Source organism: Montipora capricornis, chromosome 2, assembly GCF_036669925.1.
Source record: "Montipora capricornis isolate CH-2021 chromosome 2, ASM3666992v2, whole genome shotgun sequence".
In the NCBI taxonomy this organism is placed as follows: Eukaryota; Metazoa; Cnidaria; class Anthozoa; order Scleractinia; family Acroporidae; genus Montipora; species Montipora capricornis.
Window position 1 is genome coordinate 54,174,775 of NC_090884.1, and position 7,500 is coordinate 54,182,274.

Below are 7,500 nucleotides of genomic sequence, written 5' to 3' on the forward strand. Positions count from 1 at the left end.
GTCATACTGATTTTGTTGATCTCTGAACTTCTACATCAGCTTCACATACTTGCTACAACAGTTAACTTCCCTTCATCAGGTTCAAGTTGTTAAACAGCTAAGTGTTTTACTCGCTCATATTGACACATCTCACATTTCCACATATGCCGTAGTGGCTTAACTTGGACAAAAGGATCTTGTGATCAACTGTGTCGAAAGCCTTTTTTAAATCAAGAAAAACGACAGCATTGATTTTGCCACGATTAATATTATACGCCCAAGTGTCCGTGGCTTCAAGGAGGGCCGTAACAGTTGAGTGAGTAGAGCTAAAACCCGATCGATATTTACAGATAATACTGTGCTCTTCTAATAGGCGTATAATTGGTCATAGACAATTCTTTCAAACACTTTGGCTACGACTGAAATCACGAAAATTGGACGATAAATGTTTACATCGTTTCTATCGCCTACTTTGAAAAGTAGAGCTACTCTTGTGCCTTTCCAATTATCAGGAAAAATACCCTGACCTATAGATTGATTTAAAATATTGCAAATAGGTATGCAAATGAGATCCGCACATTCCCGAATGAGCCTAGAAGATATCATGTCAAGGCCAGTTGCTTTTGACTTGTTGAGTTTGTTAAGAAGTGAAAGAACTATATCTGTGGTAGTTGGACAAAGTTGAAACTTTTTATCCATATTGGGGAGGTACTTCAGATAGTTATCACTATCACTATCATTTCATCGTTAATCTAAAGGCAGATGTCCCTGCAAATAGCGAAGTCCCTAGAAAAGCTGTGTATTGGCCTGCTCCCATAAGTAGGGTATCGGCAGATGTCCTCACAAGCATTAAACTTTTTGTCACGTCCTCACAACTAAGTCCCCACAAAAAAATTAAAGATTTTCACAATATTTGAAGAGACGTATCAAGAGATGAGACATCAAGCAACAATCGTACCAAATATGGTTTGGATAACTGCAAAAGAAGACGTGTGTATGTATGTGAAACTATTCATAATAAAAAATTATTTAAATTTACTTTTTTATCAAATGAAACCATGTTGTCTCGCAGTGATGAGCAAAAATTTCTATTGCGTCGAGAAGCCTGAAAATTTTTCAGGACTTCAACGGGATTTGAACCCGCGCCCTCGTAATACCGGTGCAATGCTCTAAGCAACTGAGCTATTAAGCCACTGACGTTAGGAGCTGGTCACTTCTGAGTTCACAACTTCCCGTGATAAGTAATTATGAGTGAAAGATATATATGAAATACATCATATATTGCACTGCGGGTATAAAATCAAATGAAACCATGTTGTCTCGCAGTGATGAGCGCAAATTTTTATTGCGTCGAGAAGCCTGAAAAATTTTCAGGACTTCAGCGGGATTTGAACTTTTGAATATTTCCTCCTAAATTCAAGTGACAAGCCAATTTAGTGATTTCTGTCATACTGATTTTGTTGATCTCTGAACTTCTACATCAGCTTCACATACTTGCTGCAACAGTTAACTTCCCTTCATCAGCTTCAAGTTGTTAAACAGCTAAGTGTTTTACTCGCTCATATTGACACATCTCACATTTCCACATATGCCGTAGTGGCTTAACTTGGACAAAAGGATCTTGTGATCAACTGTGTCGAAAGCCTTTTTTAAATCAAGAAAAACGACAGCATTGATTTTGCCACGATTAATATTATACGCCCAAGTGTCCGTGGCTTCAAGGAGGGCCGTAACAGTTGAGTGAGTAGAGCTAAGACCCGATTGATATTTACAGATCATACTGTGCTCTTCTAATAGGCGTATAATTGGTCATAGACAATTCTTTCAAACACTTTGGCTACGACTGAAATCACGAAAATTGGACGATAAATGTTTACATCGTTTCTATCGCCTACTTTGAAAAGTAGAGCTACTCTTGCGCATTTCCAATCATCAGGAAAAATACCCTGACCTATAGATTGATTAAAAATATTGCAAATAGGTATGCAAATGAGATCCGCACATTCCCGAATGAGCCTAGAAGATATCATGTCAAGGCCAGTTGCTTTTGACTTGTTGAGTTTGTTAAGAAGTGAAAGAACTATATCTGTGTAGTTGGACAAAGTTGAAACTGTTTATCCATATTGGGGAGGTACTTCAGATAGTTATCACTATCACTATCATTTCATCGTTAACCTAAAGGCTTGGTCAACAGGTTGACTAAGATTGCAGCCACGAGAACATCGTCGTATATCAAATCTATTTGAAAATGTTTGTATTTGCGTCTTTGCATAAATCGGGTATTGGCAGATGTCCCTGCAAAGCCCCTACAAAAGCTGTGTATTGGCCTGCTCCCATAAGTAGGGTATTGGCAGATGTCCTCCCTCACAAGCATTAAACTTTTTGTCACGTCCTCACAACTGAGTTCCCAAAAAAAAATTAAAGTTCTTAAAACATTTGAAGAGATGTATCAAGAGATGAGACATCAAGCAACAATCATACCAAATATTGTTTGGATAACTGCAAAAGAAGACGTAGTCCCCACAAGGAGGTTGGGAAACATATGGCCCACAAAGTAGCCAGTGGCGCGCGTGTGTGTATGTATGTATGTATGTATGTATGTATGTGAAACTATTCATAATAAAAAAATATTTAAATTTACTTTTTCATATTCCCTCCTAAAATTCAAGTGACAAGCCAATTTAGTGATTTCTGTCATACTGATTTTGTTGATCTCTGAACTTCTACATCAGCTTCACATACTTGCTACAACAGTTAACTTCCCTTCATTAGCTTCAAGTTGTTAAACAGCTAAGTGTTTTACTCGCTCATATTGACACATCCCAATAGTTTTGTAGAAACCAATAAATTTGTTTCTTTTTTTAGTCATTTTTCTGCATGCAGCAACTTGGAAGCGAAACATTAAAAACAACTTTTCCAATGTGGTAGAGGTGTTTAAGGGAATATTTCACTCCAATGATGATAACTCTGTCAAAGATATGCACCATTGAGAAAGAACAACAGGGAAGTGGGATGCATCAGAATTGAAAATACTGGAAATGAAAGTAGTTGAGCCAAAACAGCTGACAGTAGTCGAAGAAATAAATAAAATGGAAAGTTCAATAATGTGATTTTCAACAATGTTGCAGAAAGCAGCAGGAGCTTCCATTGCCTTTAGTGGTAGACACAAAGAGTTGTCATCAATTGACCATATTCATATTCTTGACCATAATTCATATTCATAGTTCCTTTAGAATCTACAAAACATAAAAGAGAGAGCACTCAATAAGGCGGCTTTCTTTTTGAAGTTTACAACCCTGTCAGCGAGTTTGAACCGAAACGAAAATTTCTTTGAAAATCACTGAAGCTTACAAACCAAACACTGATAAACACCCCGTGAACACCTAGACTAATCTAGGTCAAATCTAAACTACATTTATCGAACATTCCCTAATTATAAACACATTCTTCAACTTTTGAAATCATTCCTACTGATTGAAAGGCTCTAAAAATGCACTGTAATAATATTTTATTAATGGTAGCGACTGTCAGCCGCATTAAGAAATAGTCATGACAATCATAAGAATAAACCAGAAAGCAGCCGCGCGTACTTTGGCTCCGGCTTGTGAATGCCTCAGCATATTATGTACTTAACCAATTCTGCGCCAACACCTCAAGAGGTTAAGTTTGCCTCTCATGTCGTGTAAAGACGACACACTATCACACCATTATTACATTATCGAGCTTTTAGCTTGATGTACGAAAACAGATAGTTCATCTTTACGGATTATCCATCTTCTGCCTCCAATAATGCAAGTTGCATAGAGACGCACAATCAATAGCCCGTTTCACGGTTAGTTTGTCTCATTTGCATTACAATGTAATCTAACGTGGATGCGAGGCAATTTCGGGTTAACACTAGAAAATAGCCCGAAATTGCCTCATATACACGTTAGATTATATTATATTGCAAATGAGAAAAACTAACCGTGAAAAGGGTTATTGCACCTTCATACAGTCGTTTATTCCACCCGTTAAGTGATAAAGTGTTGTAGTGTCAATCCTCCTTCTGTAGAAGAACGTTTCTTTCAAATGTTGAAACTGGTCTGAGCCACCTTAAAAAGGGCGGCGGAAACGTCACTTAGGATCTTGTCAATGTCAGGAATAAGTCTGTGGTTAAAATTCAAGTGGCTCTTGAATCTTGTGATCGTGAGCGTTTCCCGTTCGAAGCTTCTGGCTATTCTTAAAGCCTCCAAGCCATTCTTTGTACAAATATTGTTTTAAGCGGATAGCTTGTTTTGACAATTTCGCGGGAAAATGGCTTCCGGACTAAAAAGAGGTAAATTACTTTAGTCCGAAAGCCATTTTCCCGGTGATGTCATTTCAACCGATTCCGATAAATGCTGGCCAGTGATTGCTAAGAGCCATGTCTCGTTACTGACAAAGTTTCGTGACGATTAAAACAACGACGTTTACCCAATCGATTCACGGGTGAATGATAATCATTTTCGGCGCTTGGTCCTTTAATGAAGCGTTTCTGACTCCGCCCCGGAATGATACGGCGACTGTATTTAAACAGATTTGATCGTGAAAGATAGTCAGTTGATTCCTGTAGAGAATCTGATTGAGAAGTTCCTCCCATCACGATTCTTTGTGAGAAGTTAAGGGAACAGACAGTCTTTAAAAGGTACTTTATTTCCTTTTTTATTCGAGATATTTGCCTCTTATTTTTTCGCTGACGCTTTAAGATTCCGAGGCGAGCAAGTTTAAAGAAGAGCGTTCGAGTTCAGTTTGGCTTTAGAGCGGGTGTTGGCCAGCGTTCTCTGTAAATGCTAGGTGAACGAACGTTTGCGTGATTTTTTTCCGCAACGTGTGCGGGAAAACAGGAGTTCAAAGGCGAAAGTATTAGTCGGCCTTCTGCTGTACTTTCCATGCGGTTTCTTTGCTGCACATTTTTGCTTTGCTATCTTGTTTTGAGCCAAAAGAATGCGTAATTCTCGAGGCAATGAGGGTAAAAGGAGGAATGAGTTTGCGGAATGGCATAATTATGCGGATTGTAATATATGCAGAATGACTCAAAGACATACCGCAACGGGTGATGGGAAATATATCGAATACGCTAGCGCTCGACCTGTGCGGATCTATCCGAGTGTAGTGTCGGGATCGACCGCCTTTAGTTGATTAGGTTTTCTTCGTGTACTGTCAGAAAAACAACCGTTTTGGTTGATTCCCTGGTTCCGTTGACCGGCGGAAGAGCGGCTCGAAGCTATGCAGAGATGCACAACCGCACGATTATTTTTTACTAAGACAAAGTATTTGTCATAGATATGAATTCTTTCATAAGAAAGCATAGTCGAGATGTCTTTTTACAAGTAAGGATAGAAATGAGGTGTCGTTTGAAGTTTCAGTGAATAATACCTACGTACAAATCAATCCATAGATCAGATCGTAAATTCATTTTGTACACACAAAGGCATTAAAATTATTATAAATAATTGCAAACATTCAGTTCTGAAGAATTTTTTGATTTTGTTTTATACTAATTGTCCTCATGGAAATCAATGAACACAGAATCTACATAAAAAAAAACAATATCATTTAAGATACCCTACAACGGCGTGGTTTCGCTAAAAAAATTTTTTTCTCAGTAAGTGGTCACTGTAGGCAACCTTTGAAGTGACATGCTGGATGACTAAGGAAGAGTTTTTTTTTTTTGTATTTTAATACCGTTTATTTGTTTTCATGTTAATTACATCCACTCCACAGAGAACCTTACATTAAACCACAAGTCTCACGTCTCATTTAATGCACACTCATTTCACTTGATTTCCGCACCTCTGACTAACATCATAAATCTGTCTTTACAAAAAGGCATTTTCCCTGATAAACTAAAACTTACTAAAGTGATTCCAATTTACAAAGCAAATGATCCTAGTCTTTTTACAAACTACAGGCCTATTTCTTTGTTGTCCAACTTTTCAAAATTTTTTGAAAAAGTAATGTATAATCGCATAACTGAATTCGTCAAACAATATAATGTATTATACCGCTGCCAGTTCGGGTTTCGAAAAAACTATTCAACTTCCCATGCTCTAATTCACCTGATAAATAAAATCTCCTCGGCAATTGACCAACGTGAAACTACTGTAGGTGTTTTCCTAGATCTCTCCAAAGCTTTTGACACTCTTGACCATCAAATTTTATTTACCAAGCTGGAGCGCTATGGTATCTGTGATGTGGCTCTGCAGTGGATTAAAAGCTACTTTTCATGCCGCCGGCAATTTGTCCAAATTAATCAAACATGTTCTCCAACGCAGACCATTAAGTGTGGAGTTCCTCAAGGATCCATCCTGGGCCCTTTATTCTTCATATTATACATAAATGATCTTCCTAGAGCTTCCAAATTAACTGAACCTCTGCTTTTTGCTGACGACACTAGTATCTTTCTTTCACACTCTAATCCCAACTACATGGAGAATGTGCTTAATAATGAGTTACTAAATATTGATGTTTGGTTAAGATGCAATAAGCTCTCGATCAATGTCCAAAAGACAAATTATGTTATATTTAGCCCGAGTCAGAGGAAAGTCAATCACAGTTTTTCTCTCTCCTTTGGGGGTCAATCTCTAACTCAAAGCGATGTAACTAAATTTCTTGGGGTGTATCTAGACGAACACCTTACTTGGAAATATCACATAAACTTTGTCTGTAAACAAATCGCTAAATCAGTTGGTATTTTATCCAGGACGCGTTTCTACTTATCCTGTAAGACCAAACTTATGCTGTACTATACATTAATTTATCCATACATTACTTATTGTAACTCTACGTGGTCGTCCACTTACGTATCTAATTTAAATAGAATTTATTATCTGCAAAAGCGAGTGGTGCGAGCTGTTACAAATTCAGAAAACTGAAAATTTTAGACATCTTCCAACTCAATACCCTCGATATTGCTAAATTCATGTTCCGCTACCACAATAATCTGCTGCCTCCACTTTTCTTCAATCTGTTTATGACAAACAGTCAAGTCCATAAATATGACACAAGAACAGCCGGTAATTATCGTGTGCATTCCTGTCGCACGAACATTAAGAAGTTCACAATTCTTTAACAAGGACCTAAGGTCTGGAACTGTCTGCCTGCCTCTATTACCAATTTGTCAAGCTTTTCTATGTTTAAGAACAAAGTGCTAGAGTTTTTATCAAAAATAGTTTCTGAGTTAGTTCCTGCCGCACTCCTTCGCAGCCCTTATTTTGTTTAATATTGTGATGTCGAGGTGGCCTCTCCTATAAGCCTGGTGGTTTCCTGAGGTCTCATCGCCTAACAACCTGCTGTATGCTTTTTTAAAATATGTTATACACATAAAGGCAAATAAATGATGATGATGATGATGATTCTATACTTATGACACACACATACACCTTTCCTAAGCCTCAAGAGCAACTTACTAGACCACAGGCGGCCCAGAGTCGGTGGGTAAACAATTATAAGGATTTGTTTGGGAATCTCGATAACAAACTGAAAAAGATATTTACCCTC

At 37.8% G+C, this 7,500-nt stretch overlaps 1 protein-coding gene across 2 annotated transcripts in view; it reads left to right on the plus strand.

Moving 5' to 3' along the window:
- The first annotated feature begins 1,604 nt into the window (after window positions 1-1,604).
- LOC138038117 (basic phospholipase A2 taipoxin alpha chain-like) overlaps window positions 1,605-7,500 on the plus strand; it is a 20,462-nt gene continuing 14,566 nt past the window's right edge. Inside the window, exon 1 of one of the 2 annotated variants that reach the window (XM_068883939.1) lies at window positions 1,605-1,719. The gene's annotated coding sequence lies outside the window, so the exon portion shown is untranslated. Of the gene's footprint in view, window positions 1,720-4,528; window positions 4,646-7,500 lie in introns of those variants that run through there. The other variant, XM_068883938.1, reaches the window with a different exon arrangement.